Source organism: Amblyomma americanum, chromosome 1 (genome assembly GCF_052857255.1).
Source record: "Amblyomma americanum isolate KBUSLIRL-KWMA chromosome 1, ASM5285725v1, whole genome shotgun sequence".
Lineage (NCBI taxonomy): Eukaryota > Metazoa > Arthropoda > Arachnida > Ixodida > Ixodidae > Amblyomma > Amblyomma americanum.
In genome coordinates, this window is record NC_135497.1 from 194,645,185 (window position 1) to 194,672,112 (window position 26,928).

Genomic DNA, 26,928 nt, shown 5'->3' on the forward strand with positions numbered 1-26,928 from the left:
CCCACGTCGTGGCTGTGTCTGCCTCCGAGCTGGAGGTGAACGCACTCCGTCAGTGCTGAAATCATGTCTAGAGCAATCGCATAACCGTTTTGCACGACCCGCTCATTCCTTGGATAAGTTTCGCACGCCATGTCTGGTCGGTGGTAAAAATGCTGTGTCATCTTGCAGTTTCTTCTTCAGCGAAAACAAAATGAGCAAGAAAAGAATGACAGCAATATCCTTCAGATAAACGGGGCCAAGGGGTTCCAGCGCGCTTTCTGGAACAGCCAAACTCTCTCCCGATAACTCGGAAGCACGTCATTATCCGAGCGCCCCTGTACAACTTTGCAGAGCGCTTGGCCACGCGCTCGCAGGGTGTAGCTCATACTGAGCGCGATAGTACACATGGGATGCAACGTTCTAGCGCGCTTGGGCGAAGCCGATTCTGTCGGCCTCTCTGTCAAAGACTGTGCAGTATTTGCGCATGAAGACTTGGCCCAGAATCCACAATGGCTTCTTGGTACCGTAGTCGTCAGTGGTTCCGAACCCAGTGTAGCAGCGCCACAAATTGTCGGATCCCAGCAGCTGCATCGAGGCAACAAATGACGCTGAGACGATTGACGAATGACGATGCATGCAATGTGGATAAAAACAGTATTTCTTCGGTCCTGTGCTGCTGGGCCCTTATATATGCACAGTGTAGTTAATGAACCATCCGCTCTCAGCGAGGCTAAGTATTTTGTGAAAAATTCCCGTAAAGAAATGAAAGAATATGAGCACAAGAGTACATTGCTGCTATAGGTACAGCGGCAGTATTGTAAATAAATATAAAAACAGTTGTGAAAGAAGTAAGCTGATTGCACGTACTGTGAGGCAACCTCGGGAACTGAGTTTGGTCAATGCAATTATCTGCAGCAACAGTAGCGAAACAAAGCAAAAAAGAAAACTTGTTAAAATCATTTAAATTTAAATATGACCGTTAGACCTCATTGCCACAGGAGCATATATTCTTCTGTTATCCACGTTAATTCTGTTTCATTAACGCGTATGTCTTCTCTGTCATTGCCTGTCTTAGGCGACAGAGTCGACATATCGAGGAACTGTTTATTTCACGGAGGGGAGAAGCGAAATGACCCATTTGCGCTGACGTTTCGGTACGGGTCGAGGACTGGGCTGATGAAATAACGGCTACCGAGTCTAGGCCGAGGGCTTACCTTGACTATGTAGACCGCTCCTCGAAGCGCGTACTTTTGGCCACCGGTAACAAAGATGGGCTTCGGCAACTGGCTTACTTCCTCGCAGTCCACACGGTACTGCATATTTTCTGATCATTTTGTAGAGTCTGCCGGTCGCTATCCCTCCTACGAAGGAGATAGCAAAAATAAGGCAGCACACGCTGTCAATTTTCACAAGAACATCACCCGCAGAAAACTCGCGTGCACCCGACGGGCAAGGGCAACACGTATGGCGAGGCGATCGATCGCTTAGATGAAGCCCCTGGGTTAGAAGAACGAAATGCAGAAGCTGCGCTATATGCTAATATATCAGTGTACTCAGCAAAGAGCTTGAATAAGGCGTATTTAATACGAGGTGTTCCCTTGTGGCAAACATTTTTGGTCATGTGTTTCCTGGGGACATCAGGCGCGACAGTCCGAATTTTGGTTTTCGTTAGGCTGCAATATTAGAGGTTCGCAAATCGGGAAAAATCTTGGTTGGAAGTCGCTGTCCTCACGCAATATATTTAGGCTAAAGTTTTTACATAACATTAAAAGTGATACCATAGGAAGTGACAAAAACATATTTAAAACCCCCTCACTATCGGTAAAAGAGACGAGACAATTGCAAAAAAAATCAAGCCATACCAAACTCGTATAAATGCATTTAAAGTTTCATTATTTCCACGAACTGAGTTTTTGCAGCCACTAGGCTTCACTTTTGTTCGACTTGTCGAGAATTCAACACGCGACGGTAATATTTTAGACCTTATTATAACGTCTTGGCAGGTCACGTTTATTTCCCAAGTAGGATTCCACGCGGTTACACGTCCGGTCACAAAGTTGTCAACCTCGACATACACACACCGCGCACACCCAACACGTCCCGCTTACCGCCTTCAACTCCTCTGCGCACACACCATGCCTCCTTGCGGCGGTCCCCTCCAACCCTTGTCCCAAGACCTGTGCCAGTCCCTTACGGTCTTGTCCGAAAAGCGTCAGCGGCATATCTTATAATAAAACGTTCAGCGCTCGTCATCTTCAGTTATCTATTACTGCCCCTTTTTTATTGACGCCGTGGTCAACCAAAACAAATTCTAGATTGTATATTGGCGGACTTTAACGTTATTAATCGTGGTCGCGAGCGTTTACGTGAATGGTGTGTATGTGATTTCTCGTCTCGGGCTGTTAACAAAAACTGGACTTAAAAAAAAAAGATGATGCAAATTGCGTGAACATACACTTCTTAAATACCTTTTCGTGTTAACATGTCTAAGCCTTGCATTATAAGTCCCTTCGAGCGCTAAAAAATCATTTTCAGAGCTGTGAAGCGATTGCGTGCAAATCAATGTAAGCGCAAAATAAAGTGTGTGAAAAATTGCATTGCCATTCCATCCGAAAGGCCAGACATAAATTCCTATCGCAAGACTTACAATCGCTCATAAAAAATAACCCCACAATATTTTGAAACACAATCTCCCTTTCATGCACGTCCGAAAATGTTTCATTGTTTGATAATAAGGGGTGTGAGCTATTGCTCAGGAGAGCTGTCTTGCCATGTTTAACGATTACTTCACATCTGTATTCACTGAAGAAGACTATTTCAACTACGTACGTCAACCACAAGAACTAAATTACCCATTCAAGAGTGCAAAAGATATCGCAGTAGAAGGCATTGCATCACTAATTAAAACTCTCAGATTATCAACTTCCTCAAGTGTACACTGAATAAATACCAACATTTTCAAACACACTGTACTTATCTGCCATATTTTCAAGCAATCATTAGCAGCTGGCGAAATTCCGTATGATTAGAAAATTGGTAAAGGAACTCCTCTCTATAAATCTGGTGATAAAAACGCAGTTAGTAACTACCGCCCCATCACTAACAAGTATACCATGTAAGTTACTAGAATATATAAATGCATCTAACAACGCCTGCCATCTGGACAACAACGGTTTTTTTCCCGACGCCAACATGAGTTCAGAAAAGGGTTCTCCTGTGGCATAAAACTAATTACCTTTACTACTGATCTATTCAAGAACATGGACGAAAACTACCAGACTGGCTGCATATTTGTTCATTTTTCCAGAGCATTTGATGGCGTCACCCTTTGTCGCCTCATAGCTAAATAGTCGTTAGGGAACAAACGCAGGTTAATGACATCCTAGTCGAAATAAAGAGGAAGAAATGAGCTTGGGCAGGGCATGTAATGATAAGGCAAGATAACAGCTGGTCCTTAAGTGTAACGGAGTGGATTCCAAGAAAAAGCAAGCGTAGCCGGGGGCGGCAGAAGGTTAGGTGGGCGGACGAGATTAAGATTTTTGCGGGGATACAGTGGGCGCAGCTGGCAAAGGACCGGGTTAATTGGAGAGGCATGGGAGAGGCCTCTGCCCTGCAGTGGGCGCAGTCAGTCGCATAATGAGGATGATCGTGATGGTGAATTTAGACTCCCTCGTTATCTCCTGGATCCGGAATTTTATATCATTTCCGGAGTAGTCCACGGTTCTCAACTTTTCACAACCCCTTAGTGACGTCACATCTGGCGTTGCTCATGGAAGTGTTCGCTGTCCTTTATTATTTTCAATATACGTTAATGACTTGCCATCTGTAATTAGTCGATCAGCCAAACTGTTCACTGATGACTGCATAATTTATCGTCTAATTTGTTCAATCCCTGTGCATGTTTAACATCTCTGTGCATGTTCAGTCCCTGGTTGTTTAACATGCATTGACATTGTACAGTACACGGGCACCTAACATTTCGCCTCCGTCGAAATGTGACCGCCGCTGCCGAGATTGAACCCGCGTCTTTCGGGGCAGCAGCCGAGCACCATAAGCACCATAAGTGTTGGAAAAGTCTTCTGGGGTGCATTGCTAACACACCTGACCCGTTAAGTTTTAAAAATGAATTCAGCATCTCCTTTCAGTCATAATATCTCATTGCATAATGCGTTCACCATGTGCAAGCTGACTCTGTGCATTGCTGCTAAGTATTGTATACGGTAATTATTTCTTGGTATGCCAATGTAATACGTTTTTATTCCTTGCTTTATTAATTGCTTGCAGTCCAAAATGTACAGTCAGGGCAAAAGTCTCTGGACCATCTACTCCACAAACGAAGCCCATAGCTATATTATTAGCCGCTAATAACAGAGCTATGGGCTTAGTTAGCGGAGCACGTGGTCCTGAGACTTTTGTCTCCGACTGTACATTATTGTTTATTTTTGTATTTTTACACCATGTACCATTTCTTGTCTCCAAATTACTGTAACCCTTCACCCTCACGCAATGCTTCAAGCTTGGAACCTGTGAAGTACTTGAATAAATAAAATTGCAGAATGGAATTTACTCCAGGATGAGATTTCCATCTGCCATAAAAAGCACCGGATGGATCTGTTTTAGACCATACTTCCACTGTACTGTTTTAGACATTGTGTAACAATTTTTGTGATTGGATGCTTTATGCTTGCTATTCAATGGGCTGTCTTCCACTTTAGGTACGGTAAGAGTTGTTTGTATCGTTTCGTATTATAGCTGGTTTGATGCTTTTGTTTGCATCTTTCTACATTTATGCTTGCAAATACCTCCCTCGCCCTTACGATAATGCCCAAAAGACGCTGAACGAATTAGAAATAAATAAAAATAAACAAAATACGAGAGTGCTTGGATGCTGCCGAGTCCTTTTAACAGGGACGCACTTACACCAGTCAATATAGACTGGCGCGAACATGCTCCAACTGTGCGCTTTGGTGATGAAAAGGTGGCACATTTTGAGGCAATACCGTCATTTTTGAGCCCGTAAGCTCGAATAACAGCATACTTTGACTGTAGCTTGTTGCCGGTGACTGTTGCCTTCCTTCATATGTATGTCATAACGAACCCCTCTTTTCCGTACCCTTGTCTGCCCAGTGGCTTAGGAGAGGGACTCAGTTCTGGCAATATTGATGCCATAGGTACCATAAGAAGGTTCTCACACAGCTTCCGCCCTCACTGTTCGACCACATTCCATGTGTCACTTACGGTAATACAGGACGTTGTACGTATGCTGCAATGGACGAGGGTGGCGCTGGTGAACACTCTGAAGATTAGGTTACACGGAACGTAAATACGTAAAAAGGCCGTCTAAATTGATGCGCAGCCCTCCACTACAGCGTCCCCGCCGCCCCCATGCGTCGTTTCGGGACGTTAAAGCCTACGTACAAATACAGAGCTATTGCAGGCACCTCGTGGGATTGGTACAACAGTACAGCACGTACGCGGCCTAGTTGCGTCTTCTGAGCGCCAATAATGGTGTGGATCGTATCTCCTCGCTAGGTCCTTCGATTAACGACGAACCCGTATCGACGACCGTCCAGCAGCCACCCACGCAGAAACGCTTGTCACTTGCAGCTTGAACCCCGGAAGGAAAAAATTGTATTGAGTTTCAAGGCGCATAGGCAATTAAGGCCATCATGCGCCAAACGCAAGGTTTAATGAGTTTGTTTAGTGGGTAGGAAATTTACAGTTTTTAAGGAATTTTAGTTTGGTTAGGATCCTTGCTTCTTTAAGGAAGCCAAGAACAGATGAAATTTAAACAGGTGCAGTCTCTCCTAGACGCAAGCTTTAGTGGAAAGAGATGTGTCCATTGTTGAATAGTGTAAAATAATTTTGTCTCAGCTGTTCGAGTTTTGTGCATGAGAATAAAGTGTGGTTTACTTTGAGCTCATGTCGACATTTCTCACATAAATGTTTGTCTTATTTTGTTAGTAATAAATTGTAGAGTCAACTGTGTGTCCAAAAGCGAAGACGGCTCAAAATCACTTCAATGAAACGTTGTTGTGCGTGCATGACTTACATTCTCCTATCATATGGGTTTACCAGTTGCAGCTTAATTATCACAGCGTAGCTCTTGAGCGCCCGTTCGTGGTTTGAGCCACGTCGCCGCCGTCGGTGTAAGCGAGCCAAGTCATTAATAAATAAATGAAAGTAAGCATTTCCTCATCTGGGATTCGAAGCCGCGGCGCCGCAAACAGATCAGCTTCGCTGGCCGCTGCACGAGACGTTGTCACCGCAGCCGATCATACCTCGTGTTAAACTGCAACACACTCTCGCGCTGTGCGTTGCATGTCGTCTTCTTTAACTAATACTGCTATTTGACTAATAAACACATTCTCGCGCGCTGTGCATTGCACATTGTCGTCTTCATCATTTGATACTACTACTGAACTGATATCTACAGACATACCGACGACCCAGAAAAGCCAAACATTGAGCCTACAGAGTCTGAGACACCTACTGAGCTGCGCTGAAATTTCGCACTAGGAAGTATCGTAATCGTCCTGATAATTTTTTGGGGAAAAATGATCGCCTTCTACGCAGCATTTAGGGATCCACCACCGATGTGCTCGCTTTGAAAGCACTGCGATATGGCGCCGGTGCTAAACATAATATCTAAGAGCACTTAGCGAAGCTGCTATAGCGTTTGTTTTCATCTGATTACCGCGCTAGCAATAAGACATAATATATATAAAAAACATCGCAATCAGACGTAACTTTTAAAATATCCAGTGGTAACTTTTCGAACTCGAACCTTCTGCTATACAGGTAATATTTTCGGTGTAATGTATGCTGTAACCTTTGTCACTCGGGCTCCTTGGTTGAAAACCAAAACAAAATGCTAGTAATTAAAAAAAATTTAACAAATTTAAGAAAATGCTACGTTGAGACCTCGCTCGCTTTCGTTATACATTTAGTGACTGACATTATTTCTGAGGGGCTAACAAACCTGCAAAAATTACCCACCTTGGTGGCTTTGGCGTTTCACCACCGATATCGCCACATTAAACAGAAAGGGTGACAAAACGGAGCCCTGCGGCATGCCCATTTCAACAGCACGAGACGCGGAGAGAGCCCCTGAAACGCGAACATGCACTGTGCGCCCGCTCCAAAAGCACTGGCTATAGCGCAACAGGCGCCCGATCCCCTGTGGCTACTAAGCCCAAAGCCGTGGGATCAAATGCTGACCGCGGTGACCTCATTTTGACGGAAGCGGAATGCCAAAGCATTCCCGCGGTGTTCAATGTCAGTTCACGTGAAAGAACCTCGGATGACCCGGATAATCCGGATCCCTTCGCTACGCCATCCTTCACAGTCCATGCGCGGTTTCGGGATGTTACACCTCAAATATATGTCGACCATTTTTCCTGTGCTAAAGAATATTGGACAATTAACACATAGAAAAAAAGAACAAAACGAAATCACTATACTTCCGGAGTATTATTAATCATCTGCAACCAAAACTACTGCAAGCAAGTAGGTATACTATGAAGTTTCATGCTTCAGTAAATTTACTTTTCGAGCTGGGGAGCAGCGTCAGGTACCATTCGCAGAATCATGCACAGGTGTCGTAGTGAAGCCTATGTTAGTAAAATCGCAAGGAGATCCGCACGTTGTAAAGATAATGTAGCTGTCTAATAGAGCGCACAGGAATGAGCCAGAAGCTCAACATGCCACGACACAGTACAAGACAGAGATACTACATAGGCAGCTTAAAACGCAGACATCCCGTAGCAACCAATGAAGCTTGCCATACCAGTGAAGGTTTAGGAGTTCTCAACAATGCTTAACAGCGTAACGCTGTTCATGCATGAAAGAAACCCGGGGCAGTGATAGACTAAAATTGTTTACCTCCATACAACAGTCTCTTTCGTGATATTTAGCCATGGGTCGGTTGCGAGTCCCGTCGTAAACAAGACAGCGCGCCAGAATTGCGCATGAAATAAAATCTTGAATTCCAAAGCTTAACCTGACTCTGATAATAGCATGCTTGTCCGATTATCACTTGAATCCTAAAGCCTGCGTATGGTGGCACATATAGTTTCTGAGAGCGACGGGCAAGCAAATGGCCAGCGAACAGCAGCAACAAGCCAGCGGGAGCAGCCCCGTCACTGCTTCGCAAGAGCGACGACAGGCTGCGCAGCCAGCGCTGGGCTCAAAGTAAATAAAAAGGATAGAAAAGCAGCTCAAAAATTCTGGAAACATCTAAATGCAATGAGTAATAAGACTAGGCTAGAGCAAAGGTTTATTGTTACATATCATGGTATTCGACTAGAAGGGGATGAAACAATGAAACACATAGGAACAAGGATGACAGAAAAATTTAAAGAAAGAAATGTTGCACATAATTTATCGAAGGAGGATAGACCGGTTACTGCAATTTCTTCACTTGAGCAAAGAGAGTGGGAAAGGGCAGAGAAGAAGGTTCCTAGTGGCACGTCAACAGCACCAGATGGTATTCCGATTATGTTAATAAAGAAGCTAGGACCAAAATCTAAGCAAACATTAATACAGGTAGTGAATAAAATGATAGTGGACGGCAAAGTCTCCGATGATTGGCGATTAAGTAGAATGAACATGATATATAAGGGAAAGGGGGACAAGGCTGACGTAAGCAACTACCGTCCCATAACAGTGACATCTGTGGTTTACAGAGTGGTGATGCAGATTATAAAGGACAGGCTGCAGGCTTGGGGGGAGAACGAGGGGGTGCTACAAAATGGGCTCCGGAAACAAAGGTGGTTGGAGGACAATTTGTTTTCATTGACGCAGTGTATAGAGATTGCTGAAAAGAAACACAGGCCCCTATGGCTAGCATTTCTGGATATTAGGGGAGCCTACGACAACGTTATTCAAGAGTATCTGTGGGACATACTGGGCACATTGGATGTGGACGATTGAGTAAATAATCTATTAAAAGATTTATATAAAGGTAGCAGGGTGCTTATAAAATGAAAAAAAAAATGTCTCAGGGCCTATAGAGATACAGCGGGGTCTTAGGCAAGGATGTCCTCTGTCTCCTTTGTTGTTCATGTTGTACCTGCAAGGGTTAGAGACCAAGCTAGAGAGGAGCGGACTAGGCTTCAACCTCTCTTTTTTCAAGCAAGGGGAATGGATTAAACAGTCATTATCGGGACTAATATACGCGGATGATATAGTGCTCATGGCTGACAACAATGAAGATTTGCAGAAGTTGATAGACATATGTGGTAGAAAGATAGATAGATTAGGTTTCAAGTTTAGTAAGGAAAAATCTGCAGTCCTGATATTTAATGATGAGGGCTGCGAACATAGAATACACGAGTTCACACTAGAAGTAGTGGATCAGTACAAGTATCTTGGGGTGTGGATAAATAACGGTTCTGAGTATCTGACAGAGCATGAAGAATATGTAATGAATAAAGCTAGTATGATTGAAGCTGAAGTGAAAAAATACACACTAAACAAATTCTCACCCTTAAGGGTGTAAATCAGCTGTCCCCAGACGAACACCCCTTTGAGTGCTAAAAAGGGTACAAAGATCAGCACCCTTCAGGAAGGGTGCAAAACATGAAAGTTTCGATGGCGCGCACCAATCCAAGGCTTTTGCTTCATGGGTGAGTCAATGTGGAGCACCCTTCAAACATGCATTCGTAGAGGTGTTATGGAAAAATAGTACCCTTTAATGAGGGTGCAACTATTACATCCTCTAAAGCATCATTAAGTACACCCTTCATTAAGGGAGCTGATCTCTGCACCCTTTTTTAGCACCGAACAATTGGAAAAGGGTGTTCGTCTGGGGACAGCTGATTTACACCCTAAAGGGTGAGAAATTGTTTAGTGTGTAGGGCACTGTGGAATTACAATAGGTATGAAGTGGTAAGAGGTATCTGGAAAGGGGTGATGGTTCCTAGCCTGACTTTCCTGTGCATGAGACCAGATGTTCAAGCAAGGTTAGAAATCAAACAACGCGATGCAGGGAGGCTAGCTTTGGGAGCACATGGCAGTACACCAAATCAAGGGGTACAGTGTGATATGGGATGGGCGTCGTTCGAGAGCAGAGAAGCTAGCAGTAGCATAGCATTTGAGGAGCGATTGATAAAAATGGGGAAAAGCAGTGGGCTAGGAAAGTTTTCAGATACCTGTTCATAAGGAATGTTGACACGAAATGGAGAAAGAGAACCAGAAAATTGACAATCTGGACAACAGTCGGGGGCAAATCAGCAATTATCGGTTTAAAAAAAGGTTAAAGAAACAGAGAGAGCTCTGTGGAAAACAGGGATGCTGACGAAATCGGCACTGGGAACATGCAGGATCTTTAAGCAGGAAATTGCCAAAGAAAATATCTATGATAATTTTAGGGGAAGCTCTGTTTTTTGAGACCAGGACGGGAGTTTTGCGTACTAAGACATATAGCGTCAGGTACCACGAGATAGACACGTTGTGCGTTGCGTGCGGAGAGGAGGAGGAAACGGCTGAACACTTGATACTTTTCTGTAAAGGGTTTCACCCTACAGTGGAAAGCAGCGGGGCTGATTTATCCAAGGCATTGGGGTTTAAGGACAGTGAAGGGAAAGTAGATTTAAAGTGGGTAGAAGTAACCAATCGAAGGTTATCTGATTGGTGGCTAAAATCAAGACGAGTAAAATTTCATAAGTCATGGCTAGGTGGCTTGAGCCACCGCCCGATCTTTACGGTTCAGCCTTATCCATCCATCATGGCGTATACTTGTGTGAATGCTAGGGGTTGCCAAGAGGGATTCTGAATGGGAGTAGATGCCATTTAGCTTATGAACCTGCTCCCGCATTTTTTTTTCATGTGTTTGAGCTCTTTATTGATGATGCATAATTTTGCCAGGATGTATTTACACCACTGTGAAAGACATACCGTACTTTTGCTGAAGCTTTATTTTAACTTTAAAAGGTTCTCCACAGTAGGGTATCTGCGAAAGACACCTGACTTTTTGTTTTTTCTTTGCCTCCTTACATTCGTTCGTCCGCCACACTTCGTGGTTCTGTTGCACTTTTTCTGACGATTGAGGGATAGCTAGGCGGGCAGCAGCCAGCATACAAGTTGTGAATAGTTCGTCTAGTTCATCGACGCTGATATTTTCTTAAAATATTTCGTGCAGACTGGCTTTCTCTCTAGACAATACCCAGTCGGCTGAATGCAGCTTCTACTGCTGCGGTTTGGTGGGGATGACTGCAGGTGAGGATAGTAAGCTGATAAAAACTGGCAGCGGTACACTTCCATGGGGGTTGTCTAAAACATGCCGGTGCTAAAGGAGGGCTCCGGGCGGACGGACGGAAACTGGACGGACAAAATCTTCGCACAAAGAGAGGCCAGCACTTAGGCCGTCGTCCCCCAGAAGTACGCGGAGCTACCGCACCCAGACAGGACCTCGGGTCCAGACCGTCCTCGGTGGTCCTGCTGTTGTTCCTGAGTCCCGGCGCCGCGCGTCCAGCCGTGGTGTCCAGGGCAACCGGGCCACTGATCTTCCGCCTCCTGTTCAGCGACCAACGAAAGCTCAAAGCTTTCAGTTTACTTTTCCGGAGCCTGTTCCGGCGGACGACTTTACCGATTCCCTTGAGGCGGTCGTTGGTAACGGGGGGAGGGAGGGGGGCGGGTCTACATTAACTGCAGCACTTCGGCGGAACTAAGTTCCTCGCAGCCTTCTCGTCGATGACGCAAGCAATAAAAATGGTAGCAGCGGGCACGATTTTAGTCGCGGTAAAGCAAGTGCCACTGGTGCGAATTGGTGCCTCAGCGGATTTTGTGACAGTTTTCCGTCTCCCGCCCCGTGTGAGCGACGACTCCTTCGTCGCCACTTTGAGCCTGCACACAAGGTCCGCAGTGACCGAGCACGTTGCCACCGTTGCGCTGCGTACGGGCACGACGTGTAGTCGTGCCAGGCAGCGTGGAAGCGGTGCGGCTGTGACCACGTGATCTCGGACTCCGTGCTGCGTTCATACGCGGCCGCTGCTGGCGCGTTGTCCCGCAAGTTGAGCGACGGCGTCGGGGAGACTAGCGACGATCCCTTTGCACTCCCCAGTGAGCCCAAAGCTCCCAACAAGGAAGACTAAGAGGAGAAGGCGTCCACCACGACCCTGGCGGCGGAGTGACCTCGTCTTCGACGACGATGCGTCCCGCGCTTCTACATCAACAGAGGACTCGGACGCGCTGCTGCCCCAAATGGCTTTAGTGCTGGAGCCCCCAAACTTGGAGGCTTCGCTTTTCGAGGCGCCGCCCACTGCGGCGCGACGCACGCATGCCTAGTCACATTCCCAGACGCCCGTATCTCCTTTCCCGCACGCTGCTCTGTACACGCTGGTGAAGGGCGTCAGCCAGGGTAACGCACAAGTGGGAACGACAGGCCTTCTTCTTGGGAACCTCCCGGCTGCCTTGCCCTCAGGCACCGCGCGCGTCGTCGCTGCGACCAGGAGTGCACAAGGCGCTGCAACTTGATGGCGCCTACGAAACAAAACGGTAGCATTCATCCTCATAGAGCAGCGCAGCGTCATCCGCGCCTCCGGCTCCGAACAAGAAACCGAAGACTGGGGTACGACGACGAGGCCGCGGTGGGCGTCTACCACAAGGGCTCCCAGTTTCAAGGCGCTCTGGCTTATGGCCTCCTCTCCCTCCTTCCCCTTCTCCCTTGCACTGCGGCGGCCGGGGCGCCGCTTGCTCGGCACTCGCTGCCAGCCATCGCTATCGCTTCGCGCTTACTGGCGGAACGGTTCCACCGGCACGGCGGGCGAACGGTGAATTATGCAGCGTGCCGGTGTGCGTGTGTGACTGCGGTTTTAACTGGGCAGCCGCTCACATCGCTCGAACTTTTGCACAGCCCGATCATCGCAACGCACCGTCGCCTTCCCGCCACAGTGCGGCTGTCAGTTCGAGCGCAAACGCGGGCCTTGGACGCCCCTTCAAGCACCTTGCCATCGCCGGAGTGCGCCTTCACCCACAGGCTTTGCCAGCAGAACTCTGCCGTGAGTCCGTCGCAGTTAAATTTGTTTACTTGTTTCCTGGTTTCGTTTTGTTTTCTATTGGATTCCTTTTTGTTCTGGCTGAATTTCGTTCGCTTTTAACGTTCAAGGATTCCGTAATCCCGACTAGCAGCGAGAACTGCTACACCTCGCACGTTCGTCTCGTGCTGATAGTTTGTTTTTACAGCAGTGCAACTTACGCACTCCTAGCGATACTATTTCTTTCCGTTCCTGTTTAAATGTCGATGCTTTTTTTTTTCCTTGACGGACTGGCGGTCTGGCTGTTGCTATCTTGACGCTGGAGTTTCGCCCGGGTGCGCATTGAGCTTTTGGGCATGGTGGTCGGATGACAGTGGTGGCCCTCTTCCTCGACGGGCGGAGGACTCGTTTGCCGGCATGTACCGTCTTTGCCAAAAGTAACCAGACAGGCACGAACGGCCCAGGAGCGGGAGAGCGGTCGGGAGGTGGCATTGAATTCGCCGGCGCTTGCTGGCGAGAGCTTGCTCCGATATTGCCCTTCACCCGCCGCGGTGGCTCAGTGGTTGCGCCCTGTCGTTGCTTTGCGCCCTCACTGTCGCTGCGTGGAGGGTAAAAAGTTGTAGAGTAATATGTGCGGCCGCCACTTTCGTGCGATAAAAAAATGAATGAATGAGGTTGGACTCGGACCACCCGCATGCGTTGCGTAGAATGGTTGTCAACGAAATGCCGAGGCCCTTAATCTGCCAGTGGCACTGAGCGAAGAATTGGGTGGTCAAATGCAAAAGTGTATCTTGGTTCGGACACCATGAGCTCAGTTCATTTTCTTTGGGTATGAATGCGAGACCGCGTTGTCGAGATATAAAATGTGGTTGTTAATCAGCAAGTAGTTTGGCGTGTTTTAATTGCTGAGCGCGAGCACCTTGATTTTTAAACAAAAACTTAACCTCCAAGCTAACGCAAGAAAACATTACAATGAAGCATTTACAAACTTTAAAAGCCGTAGTCTAGGAGCAAGCAGCTGCATCACACACACACAAAAAAAACAGCAAGAAGGTTGAAAGGTGTTCAAACAATCCGCATGTTTTCGTACTCGAAGAGCATAACGCTGGATGGGACGTAAGGCACTGCGAAAAAAAAGGTTCTTTGAATTCTAGATTCGCGGACCTGTTACGATGCGCTGACTCTTGAAACGCGAAGGAAAGCGCTGTTTTGTGTACCTATTTCGCGAGTGGGGTATCAAACCAAAGCGCTCGTTATGATTATGAAGCGAAAAAATTGCCGACGATTACGTTACTTCCTCATGCGAAATTTCAGAGCAGCTCATCAGCTGTTTCAGCTTTTCGATAGAGGCAAATAATTCGAGCACACACTTCCAAACGGATTATCTCTAAATTGCCACCGGAAAGTCTTTGTTGCACCCTCTTTCTTTGCAAGCATTTCTTTGCGTTTGGCCTCGGCCGCGCGAACAGTAGTCTTCTCGGCGTTCGGCGGCGCGAATGGCAGGGTCCTTTCGGAGGCGACGTCTAGCTTCTGCTAGGTAGCGTTTGCTAGGGGGGTACACGCAGTGGCGAACGGCGGCGGCTATGCGTTTCGGCTTGGGCGTGCGGGAGAAATGGCACCAGGAGCGCGCGCAGCTGCGGAGCTGGTTACGAGGGACGACGGCGTCGCCGCGATACGCAGGAACGGGCGCCAAAGAGCCGCGCTCTAAAATCTGTGCGAGCTTCACGAGGCTTGTCCGAAAGGAGCCAAGATCACCTTTGCTGCGCTCAGCGTCCTCGCCTAGTTCTACCGCGCCCCGACCGCACAAAAGCGCCGGCCGCACATATTACGCGCCAAGTTTTTATCATCCACGCAGCGAGCGTGAGGACGCAAAGCAACGTCATCAGCGGTAATCTCGAAGCTAGCGCCTGCGAACGCAATGCCACTTCACGACCGCGCTCCCGATCCCGGGCCGTTCGCGCCTGCCTGTTTACTTTTGACAGAGACGGTACACGCCGGTACAGTGGTACGCTGGTACCACGGCGCGTGGTACCAGCAGGGCAGGGCGCATCTGATAGCCATGCTCAGAAACTCGGCGGATCGGTTCGGCAGATGCAGCACTAGGAAGCTTGAGTTTAGATGCGCGGTGATCTTTTCACGGCAACTCGCGCAACGGGCTGGATTGCGAATAAAATACACCGCGTCTACCTCCCATCCGATTTTGGCTCAAGCTCGGTGTCGTCTGACATGATCCCGTTTCCGACAGGTGTCCATGACCCTGACGACCACCTCTTCGTTTTGGTCACAGGGGGAGCGCGCGAAGCTATATTTACACACCCGAGGCTTGGTGCATGGATGTGCCTTTGTTACACGATGTGTGCAGTGTTCTCGATATTCTTAGTGCCGGCCGAGTGCGTTGCTGTTGTTGACATTTTTACTCCCGACTTGCGGGACGCCCTTACGGTTCATCCTCATGCGCGTCGGTAGAGAGAAGCGTCCGGCACACCACCGTGCTTTATGAAGTTTTGCGCAGAATGCGCATTGTCGAAAAAGGTGGGAACCTTACCTTTCCCATGCGGAAATACCTATACTCGGGGAGGAGGAGGAGGAGGAGGAGGAGGAGGAGGAGGAGGAAAGGCAGGGAGGTTAACCGGAAGAATCATATACTCGGGGACAGCTTTCTGTGGCTCTACTGTGAAAGCTGCGAGGCACGAGGCTTCCACAAGGACGCTCTTATCACGCGCTCAAGAGGGAGAGAAGCGTTTAAGCTGGCGGCGCGCTCTTAGCTTTCCCTGCGTAGCTGCAGAAAACTATCCCCGAGTAGAGAAACTCTTTGCGTCTGTTATAACCGCATTCCTGAGCGGGTGTCACATTCTTCACAGGTAATCAGTGCCCGTGTGCACGAGCTAACATACTACACTCTCTATCGCGGACAATTGCAGAACGCCAGGGAAAACACGAAATATTGTAGCGTGAGCTACACTGGCCGAGGTTGAGCAGATTCGTGTGGCTCCTGGAGAGCCGTGCTGCGCATGCGCGAGGAGCAGTGACGTCACACGGTGCACAGCTGGCGCGCCGGAGCCGCCGCCGCCGCTCACGCCTCGTCGGTCTGCGCATTCCAGAGGAGTGACGTGATAGCTGCGGCAGACGCACTGGCGCCGGCGCGTGCCTAGCTGTGCGCCTCCGTTGCGCAGTAGCCAAGTCTGACGCTGCGCCGGAGCCGCTTGATAGCGCCTCTCATTTTGGGCGCATGCGTAGAGGTATCAGTGGGGGTATACAAATAGCGGGGGGTTTGCCAGTGTGGTATAGCCATAGAGAAGGAGAGCGAAATTGCTGCTCACGCTACGTATATCCTGGCATAGCCGAGCTAAGCCACTGTTAATTTTTTGTAGCTTCCCACGATGAAATAAAGAAACCATTTTGAACACAACTGATCTGTCACAAACTGCATTGGAACAGGCGTATCGCTGAACAATCTTCGGACACTTAATAGTTGCTCAGGCCGACGGGAGAGTTCACACACGCAGGCTACTTCCCTCTCTGGTTTCCGCCTCGCGATACCACTATAGACCACCAGCAGTTATTTGTTCTCTACTATCAGTACTATCAGTAATAGCAGTACTATCCGGTGTATTTATGAAATTATGGATGATATACTACACTCATATCTTGAATAGTTCCGTGCTTACATAGTCTCCCTCAGCGTAATTCTGTCATGTCGGGAAATTGGGCGAGATTCACAGGACGGTTACGGGCGTCTAACGCGAATGTTTGCTTTTGCACCATAGCTAACGCTCAAAGAACTTTCCAGAAGTATGCAGGCCGTGCCGCTGGTGGCTCTTTGGCGTCTTGGCGCCCTGCCAAATTCGGCGGGCAAGCCGTCGTTGCCGGAGCTCCCGTCAAAACAAACACGCTGCGTCACTACTCGCATCGCAGGAACTTAGCGCGCTGCCAAGGTCTGTGCCGTGGACAGCGCCGACACCGACGCAAAACTGAGGAACGAGCAAAGGAGAGCCAATGCTCCAAAACATGTTGAAGTTGTCACAATTTTCTGCACTAACACCGTTCTGAGTTGAAATTGATGATGATTATGGATTTTTATCGCGCAAGGGCATCTATGACATCTGAGTTGAAACTAATGCCCTGTACAGAAAGATTAATTTTGAGATCAAGATTAGCTGTTTTTCTAACACCTTTATAATGGAAGTTCACATTAAGACATGCAAGCGGGTATAGATCCTGCACTAAATGAGATGCTACCAGATAAACGGTATTCAGTATCATGAGCAACAGTTTATCATATTTCATTTGCGGAACTTCGTGCGATATACCTGCCATTTGAAATACATTTTCGCGTCCACTCACCTCGGTCGCATGCCTGCCCATAAGAGCACCGGCACTTATGGAGTTGGTTGGACTGAAAAAGCAAATCGAGGCTTTTTTTTTTTTGCCGCGGGCACGTTCATCAGAAACAATCAGTGTAGGTTCTTCTCAGTCATCAAATAATTTGTGAAAAATTTCGTAGCTGGGCTAATTTAATTTGGGAGCCAATTGACCTCAAAAATTCTTGCTTCATGACCTCAGTCGGGGCGCTTTCTGCGGGCAACATTGCATGTGTGACGTCACGAGTTGCACCGGTTGCACACCCATTGATATTCGCGCCTAGTTTGCTGAAGAAAAAAATTCCAGCTTGCTTTCAATCGTTTCAGACAAATAATGGCTGAAGCTATGGTTTGCATTCGCCAGTTTAACTTCGCGATTCGCGGTATCCATGGCGTCCTTTGTTTTTGGTCTCAAGTGACATTTATTGGTCGAAAGGCACTTTCAGTTTTGTCGGTTTCGGTTTTGGCTTGTGTCTTTTTCTGTTTTATCGTTGTTTTGCTGATTATTCTGAAAATCTTTTAATCAGAAATAAGAGAGGCAGGTCCAGGAAATATAACGACCGTTAACTCAGCGTGTTCGAAACTCTTCTGAAGTTGCCCTTTAAGGCAGAATAAACATGCTGAAGAAACACGTTCAAGTGGAGGAGCATGCGGAGCATTCGTGGGAAAAAAAAAAGCATGCCTTATCGCCAGTAGCGGAAGCAGTATCCGTTCCCTGCAGTGCGCCTTCCATGTCGCCCATGCGCTCTGTGCACGATAACACAAAACGCATTTCTGCTCTTCTTCCACTCTAACCTCGCAAGCCAGCGCCGAAAAGGGTGACACGAGGGCGCTTCGAAGCAAGAACTCCGAAAGCACGCTTGCGAAGTAGTAGCAAGTGGTCATGCGATAATGAAGAGGAAAGAGCTCTGTCATAGACACGAAACTGATAAATTTCCAGCAGAAATGAGACGTATATGCCTTGTGACTGTATTCAGCAATTGCGTGGCCTAGACAGGCGAAAATGCATTTGTAGGGTTCGGCGCGCTGTCGCATCTTTTTGTACATGCGTTGCGAATATTCCGCGAGAGGGCAGTGACCTAGGCTGCGCGTCCGGTTTTGTTTCATTTTGTTTTGCTTTGGTGCACGCCGTTAGAAGAGGACTCATGCCTTTTTGGTTAGTCTCCCCATTCGTCCTTGCGGTTTCCTTCGCCGCTCCGGACGGCGGGGCTATCTGCCGGCCTCGACCCTGGACCCCTGTCCCCTTGGCGGATTGCGAGACCACCTGGGAGCAACTCGTGGGTAAGGGAAAAACGCTGACATCAGTTCTGAGCTTTCCTATTCGTCAAAACTGATGAGCCGCAATTAGCAGTTAATTTTTACGTGTGGAAAGGGGCGCGGGCATCTTCGGGGTGGACCCGTGAAGGGGGCCGCGCCCGTGTGCTTGGGTCTCTAGCGACTCCTAGCTGGCAGGCGCTCGGTCTGGCCGAGTGCGGAGGGAGTGACCGTTGAGAGCTGGTGCGAGGCGCGCCAGTGTGACTGTTGGGACGCGGTGTCCCTCGCCTCTGTGCAGGCGGTCGGCTAGGCCGGCCGCGGATAGCTGTGGCCGTATACTGACTTTTGTTTGTACCCATCTGTAAATAGCCTGTATAAAAGTTCGTTTCTCACTAAATCGCTTCGCCTGCAAGTCATATAATCGAGAAGCCTTCAAGCAGTGCATCCAGTTTCTGGAAATCACCGGACCAACACCACCGGCAAACCTTTTACTGCATTCTTTCGGAATAAGGCTGTGACGTCGCAAAATTGTCTTTGGCCATTATAGTTCATTTATCGTCACTCTAGACGGTGAAGCTTAGCATCGAGGCACCCAACTTCCAAGGTGGATTTAAATTGAAGGGGCCGCGGTGGCTCAGTGGCCTTGACCTTCGGCTGTTGATCCCAAGGCGGCGGCCCTATTTCAATGGAGACGGAAAACAAAACACCCGTGTGCTGTGCAATGTCAAAGCGCGTTAAAAAAATACGGTCTAGTCTGTGCTACGCCTAGACTACCCCACTGCAGGAAGGCGTGTTCACTGCGCTATGTTATGTTGTCGTCATGCCTGTACAGCGGGAGTTATGCTTAAACGAGCCTCTCTGCACCCGTTCTGTTGCGCTTGTGTTTGGCGCCGTTGCCCAGAACGGCGACCAAGTGGTCATCATAATCTTCTACAACCGAAACTTCGTTCACCGATAATGCTTCCTCCGCCGCTAAGTGGCCAAGGGCTTCGTTAACGTCTCCGTGCAGTCCATGCTAAAGACGCCGCTGTATATAAAATAATGGCCTCTTTGTAGCAGCAGAAGGGCCCTTACGCTTTCCTTTTTTTCGTGCTACCCCATTCTTACGGTTATGTGATATGCCCTGCGTATTTCCGATTGCGTGTGTTCTTCCCACCATGCCGGAAAGATTCGGTGAAGTTACTGTGACCGGCTTGCGGTAACGGTTAGGATTACGTCTCATAGCAATACATGAATAAGAAGTTTTCAAAGCAGTTTTCTGATTTAAAATTCCACATATGAGGTCGTGCTTTATTAAACGAAATCATAGTACATCCTAGAACCGAATATGAAAGTATGAAACGTCATTTCAAAGGCGATACTTTATTTTTTAAAACATCGCGGTACATGCGTGAGGTAGTCACCCCTGGCAGGGAGTACTGGGCAGGAGCGGAACCTACAGAAACACATGTGAACGAAACTGTTCGGATTATTTTTCTCATTTCGCAGGGTGCCCATGAAGGTGAGCGTTCTTCAAAACTCAACCGACTGCAGCGCCGCATGGAATATCTCAGATGCTAGGCTCTATGGCGCAATGACATTAACACATTGTTAATTAATGTCTGGTGGAAACGCCGAATCGGTGTTCGCTATTATCCATGATGCTGCTATAGGCGCAATCTTTTAATCGGTCTGTAATGTTGTATGCGTGCTTAGCGAGACATTCGTCTCTTTACAGCGTAAACGTTCTGAGTGTCATTGGGCGAAATTTCGGGCGTGTCCCTCGGCGTGGTCGCTGAATGAAGACTCCGGTGATTGCGAGAACCGCCCACGACTAGTAACGAAAAACGCAGAAGGCGAACGCGTGTCATCGTCTGATCCAACTAGGCACGCCAAGTAAGGCGAAATATGTGCAGCGCAACGAATGTAAGCGCATAAACTAATCTTTAGCGCGCTATAAGATCGAGCTAAAGTAAAGCGAAATTAACTGGTGCAACTTTCAGACAACCAGCTTTCGGCAAAGAAAAAGCACCAAATGGAGAAGCACCAAATAGAAAGGCTACAAATAGAACAACATCCTTAATGCGCGTTTTACTTAAGCAGTTCATCGTATCAGACCTTCTGAGTGTCCATTTTTTTCTTTGTCGTTAGCGACGTGTTCGGCTGGCTTTTCGCGTTCTCGTCAAGCCGCGTGAAGCAGCCGTTACTGTTCATTCGAGCTCTTCTGTGCTCCGGCGTACAGATTTTGGAGTCGCTATAACTGGCTTTCGAATCGCCATGTCCCATCAACCAGGGCAGCAGTACTGTCGCCGAGCATGAGTTATTTGTACCAGGCATACTGGTAACGATGATAGTGACCTAATCCCTTCCCCTTCCTATCAGTGCGGCGCGTGTCGCCACCTGTACTTCGTGCACGCAGTCACTGTCAATGCCCTTAAGCCACTCCCCCGTGTTAGCAGTGCGACAACTTACTCTTCTTCGAGGGGTTCGAGCTATGCAGCGCAATCTATTCCGGCCATTTAAACTCTAACAAGTGCGAGTCATGAATGAAAACACCTGTTAGAAACAGATGCGTTGATCCTTGCGGCTACAGCTGAGTAGCGTAAGGCGTAATTTGAGCCAGCTATGGGTTCGCTTTAGCAGGGGTTTCGATCCAGCTAGGTTGCTTAGCGCTAATTTTTTTTTTGCCCCTCGCCTTTCATAGAGAAATTGGTCAGTTTTGGCTTCAGTTTCGTCGCGATTTTTTTAGGTTGGTTGACTAGACTGCCGACCATGGGAGCTGTAAGCATATCATGGCTAAAAAAACGGTAGAGTTCCCGAAAGTAATTCTGCTAGTGTAACGTAAATTCGTTATTTTATTGTCCCTTATTGTTTCCATCTAGCGTCCCTTCAGAAAAGTCATTACTGTCTACTGTACTCGATTAACCGACATTTAATTGTCCCGATTCTACTGTTTTTTTATCACGTTCTCTTATCTCCAACTGGCCCAACTACGCACTCTTGTCGCAACCTTGCTTGTCCCCGTGCAAGCCACCGCCAAGTTTAGATGTATTAATGCCATAAAATCCAACTGCGGCGTATCGCCGATAGCTAAGTGTAGGCACGCTGGCATTTAACATGTTTTCCTTCCTCAGTTTACTTGAACAAAGACACAGTGTCCCGGAGTGAAACACTACCGTAGCCGCAACATGTCTCACCGGTCATCTGGAACTACCAGTGCCTCTTCCTCGTGAGCGGCACGTAGTGCAGGCAGCCCTTGAAGCGCTCGTCGTTGATGCCTCCGAGAACGAGCTCTCCTGCTGGCCGCGTTTGCGACTGGGGACCCAGGTAGAAGGAGAACACGGACCTGGGCAGGAGTTTCTGCTCATGATGGTGTCGAAGGTAGGCGTCACCTTCAGGGCCGAAATCTTAGGCTAGGCCAGCCCGATGATGCCGTCGAACGGCACGTCCCGCGTGGCCCACCCGTCGAAGGGCTCGGGCCGGAAGATGCCCGAAGGACGCGTACGTGATCTCGGCGAACGGCTGGGAACGCACGGTGCCCTCGCCCAGATGCAGCGCTTTGGAGGCGAGCACTCCGCGCACTTCGCCGCTGCCGTACTTGATCGACACCTGCTTGTTGCCCGGGGCGTGGGAGCGGGACCGCGAGGCGTCGTACTTTTTACGGTCCTCTGCGCGCGAAGAACCGCCGCGTGGGACGCGTGAAATAACTACTCAATAAGCACGAAAACGACGTTCACAACTAGCAAACCTCGTGGTACTTGATAACAAAACCGTTGCAAAGTTGCTCATGAGCAGCAGGTTTTTCCTTCTTTATATTTACCGGCAAGGCAGTTCATAGCACATACAGTTCTGATATAGTAGTAACTCTCGAGACCCATTTCAGACCGCTTCTACTGAGAGTGAATAGGCTGTTCTTTGTTTTCATTCTTTCTTTTTCCATGCCAACCGTGCCAGATGCTGAAAGAATAAGCTAAAGCGATGTGACTTTAATGTTGCGCTTTATTATTTATACATAAACCGAAGAACCATGATCATTCTTAACAGGCGGTTAGTATACTTCGCACAGAAATAAAACGTTTTGCCGTGGTCGTCGAGTGACCGCATGCATAATACAGGTGACGATTGCGGTGCCAGTTACCTCACCGGTTTTCGCGGTTTTCGTGGATTTCGAATCATCGATGTTAATTTAGTAACGCGGTAGTTTCAAGCTCATGTGCTGTGCAGTTTGGTTGTAGCCTAGCTAGTTAGAAATTCCGTAATCTCCTCATGCGATGAGGCCGAGAAAGTAAAAAAAAGATTGTCTCCAACGAAAAAACGAACTACTCTCGAGCCTCTGAAAGCACGCTTAACACCTTCTATAGCGTAGCCAGTTAGCGCACGGCGCTAATAGCAATCACGAAGATGCTGCGCCCGTTGTATTTCTCCGCTGTCTGCAACATTTAAGGTGCGGGCTAGTTGGTTACCGCTCCTGTGGCCTGAGCCGCGCCCATGATCGATGTTTCGATATAATCTGTGCTGTACTCGCAAAACTTGTCCTGCACGTAAGAGCTGTCAACGACTCGCCCGCACCTTCATCGCTGGCTATTGTAACTGTCCAGAATGTTACGCAGCTCTCTTGCCAGATCCTCGTCGCAAGCAATGCCAGTTATCCAAAGGTCATGATATCTGTGCCATACACTTGAACTCCCGCGACAACCGCGGAGATAGCCGAAAAGTGCCAGATGCCGCTTACGTACTTGGGGCTCGAATGCCAGCCCAGCCATTCTGTTCTGGACAACCGTTGGCTGTGACGGTCCCTACCACTCCAAGCAAGTTTTTTTTTGTTTTCGGACAAAAGTTCCCCACTTGCTTTGGATTTCACTGCGACTTAACTATGCGCATTAACTATCCTTGCGTGACTGCGTAAAGCTGAGAAGAAGCAAGATGCTTTTCCAAAACACTCGGCGGGCTATAGATAGCAATTTCCACCTAGGGATGCACCACTTCGCTATATTTTCTTCCTGGTCTCTGGATCAAAAACTGCAAAGGATAACGTAATTCTATTTTACACAAAGTCGTGCATCTCGAAAGTACCCACACTCGTGTTGCAGGGCCGCTACTAACTTTTGTTTCACTGTTTTATTTGCAGTGTGAACTCACTTTTACGTATGCATGCTGGATGGAGGCACGACATTTTGAAGAGCTTGGGATTAGTGCTGACCGCTTCAGACTTAATGGGAGGCCTTCCTGTCGTTCACCAGCGTTAGAGAAATTCTCTATACCAGATTTTACGGGAGTGAATGCGCAAGTCGGTACGTATTGATATGAGTTGTTAGAGGGAAACCTACCGATATATGTCACTTGCTGAAACTGCCATCTCCCACAAGAAAGCAAATGACGGAGGCTGCAACGTGTTTGGACCGAAACCAATATTTGTGCAATGCTTGACCCTTACCAGAGCTTATTTCTCAGTGCGTCACGCTGACAGGATTCAGTAGCGATTCGTGCAAGCGGCATCAAGAGTGAACGGAACTTGGTTCCGGCACAAAAATGTGCCGTGAGTGTGACTTTGTATTACTTGGGAAGCGTAATATGCGTGAGCACTTCGGTTCCGCATTTGCGCGCGAGCACCTCGCGCTCAGCGGCTTAGTTGCCAACGGAGGTCAACGTAGTTAGTAAACAGAACGGTATTCCAGTTACTTCTAACGCGAGGAGTGCACACTCATACGGTTATAGCAGTCTACAGCGCTCTTTCCCTACCCCCCCCCCCCTTTTAAAATTTTGCCCGATGTTTTCGGAGGCTCGTGCTCTTTTAGGTACGGATAACGACACTTACTAAAAATTTAAGAATACCTGCGAAGTACTGTTTTATTTATTCAGATTTTCAAATGGGGCTTTAATCACTGTGCCAAGCTACTCACCGCAACCCTCCGAGCAACGAGCGAACGGTACCCAGAAGTCTGCAGAGCAGGTGTCAAAGATTATGCGGAATGCCTGGCCCGGCGTCCCCAGCTTCATTTCCCCGATGTAGTCCATCTGCAGCCAAAATGACGAAATGATGTATTGTGCACAGAAAGGGAATGTTTCTTCTAGTGCCACTAAAGAGACGTTGCGAAAGTTAAAATCACCTTAGCTTCAAGAGCTGGATTATATGATGTGGGCTAGAAAGCGCCGCACGTGTGGGGAACTATTGGATCGTGCTCCCAATAGTCCCCTTTCCCATTGCTTGTCACTATGCACGCTGCAGTACATCTCTGCTGTTCGGTATACCAGTCCACATTCTGATTTGTTCATCATAAAAGAATGCTGTGCTTGGAGAAGTGAGTGCCAGTTTCTTTTCTTTGTTGTTTCACAGATTTTGCGATAACACATACTCGATCCCACTGCTCAACACCGGCGGCGAACGACAACTCGTTGTTCACATTCGATAGCCCGCCATGTTGGTTTTTCGTTTGGACTCGTAACAGCTTTTGCTAGTTTCAGTTGTTGATTCTTTTCAATCTCATTTTAAAACTATAACTGTTTAATGTGAGCTTTACGCCGAGTTTTGGAATGTGATAGCGTTTACAATAAGGCATTCGCTTATTATCATGCACAGACGTTTCTCAAGTAGCACGGTTTTCATCGTCAGCGCGATCATTCGCGAGTGAAGCGGTTAAAGTGACTGCGCTGGAGTGATGGGAAACTGGAGGCGACAAAGCGGCGCCTCAAACAATTGTGGCGTTATGAAGCGGTGCACCGGATTTGAAAAAAATTGACAGGACACAAGGCTAAGACAAATTTTTGTGCTGCCATCAGAACATTTTAGTTTTTTTTTTTGTTTTTGGCTCGGCCTCGCAGTTAATTCAGTGGCGACCCAATCCAAATGTACCAGGTGTTTCACGGAAGGTGATCACTAATTTGAAAAGAAGTATGAGTTTTGAGGTAAAGCGAAACTTTTTGCGCCACAATAATGCCAGTGTTGGCGGACGTCAGAAAACAGGCTTATCATGTTAACTAGTAAGGTGAATAACTAAATTCTAATAGTTAACTTTTGAACTATTACGGATAGTCACCTCACTGCCGTTGGAGATTTGTAGCCAGCCTTTAGTAATAGCCATACCAGTAAATAGTATTCCGAAAACGCGATTATCTTCGGCGCTGTGGCTTGACAAAATTTGGCTCACTTTCACTCGCTCTGACTCGTTCTCACTCTTACTCACTCGCTATTGCTCTTACACTCACTCTCACTCACTCTTACACTCGCTCTCACTCACTCACTCACTCACTCTGATATATAAGGCCCTTCCGTAGGCTAGCGGAGGGGGACATTTTGTTGGAGTGCACGCACCTCTCCTGTTCCCCTTTTTTGATCACCCAGCCGCTGCTAATGCCCTTTCGCTTCGGACTTCCCCTCTCCTCCAAGCACAAGCCTTTGTCCAAGGTGCATGCTCCGCAGAATTAGGTGCGCAGATCCGTTTGTAGTCGACTCTAGGAAGTATGTGTGAAATTATACTCCCGTCCATGTAATTATCTAGGTGTTCATATATCGCCGCTCTACCAAACGAGGAAGAACGGTTCGTCTGGACAAGGAACAGTGGTACGCTGGAAAACGGCGTGAAAATGATTATTTCGCGTCGGCAGCTTATGAAAACGGTGCTTTGTTTGTATTTTTTGTCCTGCAATACAATAACACTTATCCCCCCACCCAGATAGTAGCACTTCCGAACAGTATAACGAATGTTCGGAAAAAGGCAATGAAATTTTACGCACTACGCTATGAAACGCACCGCAGTAGAGTGCGCCAGATTGGTTTCGAGCACCAGGGGTTCTTTAACGTGCGGTGGCACCACATAGCACACAGGCAGCTTTGCATTTTGCCTCCTCCAAAATGCAGCCGCCGGTTCCAGGATTAGATATCGCATCATCGGACTAAGCAGGCGAACGCCATAACCACCGAACCAATTTCAGTGGGATCGACTGGTTTATTATGAAGGAGGAACGAGTAATCCATTTATTGTAGCGTTAATAGAATTTAGCGTTCAGCACGAGCTTAACATTTCGCCCTCGATTTCACGCGATAGGCACCGCGCTGATCACTTGAAACCATGATCATACACGAGAGGTTAGAATTCGAGCCCACTGGAAATTTACCTGAACTGGCACGAGACAATGCCGATGACGCATAACGGTGCAATCAGTGCGAGCTGGGTGCTCGTCATCATGCAAGTCTTCAGCACCAGGCCTTTTGGAAAGAGCTTTGAGCTTCTGTACCGTTTTGTGTGGAGCCACTGCGTTATATGGCCACGTGCCTTGCTATGTTTGCGACATCTTACCTCCGAGCTCCGTCAGCCTGCTCAAACACGAAGACATAGTGAAAAAACCTTGCCATTTGCATTCTCCCGCCACTCGGCCTTTGT

At 47.9% G+C, this 26,928-nt stretch overlaps 1 protein-coding gene and 1 pseudogene across 2 annotated transcripts in view; one reads left to right on the forward strand and one right to left on the reverse strand.

The window, feature by feature from the left end:
• Nucleotides 1-399: 399 nt before the first annotated feature.
• LOC144114438 (cathepsin D-like) lies at nucleotides 400-26,730 on the reverse strand (annotated as a pseudogene).
• The window catches only part of LOC144114437 (alpha-(1,3)-fucosyltransferase C-like), a 119,574-nt gene continuing 105,345 nt past the window's right edge, over nucleotides 12,700-26,928 (forward strand). Inside the window, exon 1 of one of the 2 annotated variants that reach the window (XM_077648181.1) lies at nucleotides 12,700-12,980. The gene's annotated coding sequence lies outside the window, so the exon portion shown is untranslated. The remainder of the gene's footprint in view (nucleotides 12,981-26,928) is intronic. The other variant, XM_077648183.1, reaches the window with a different exon arrangement.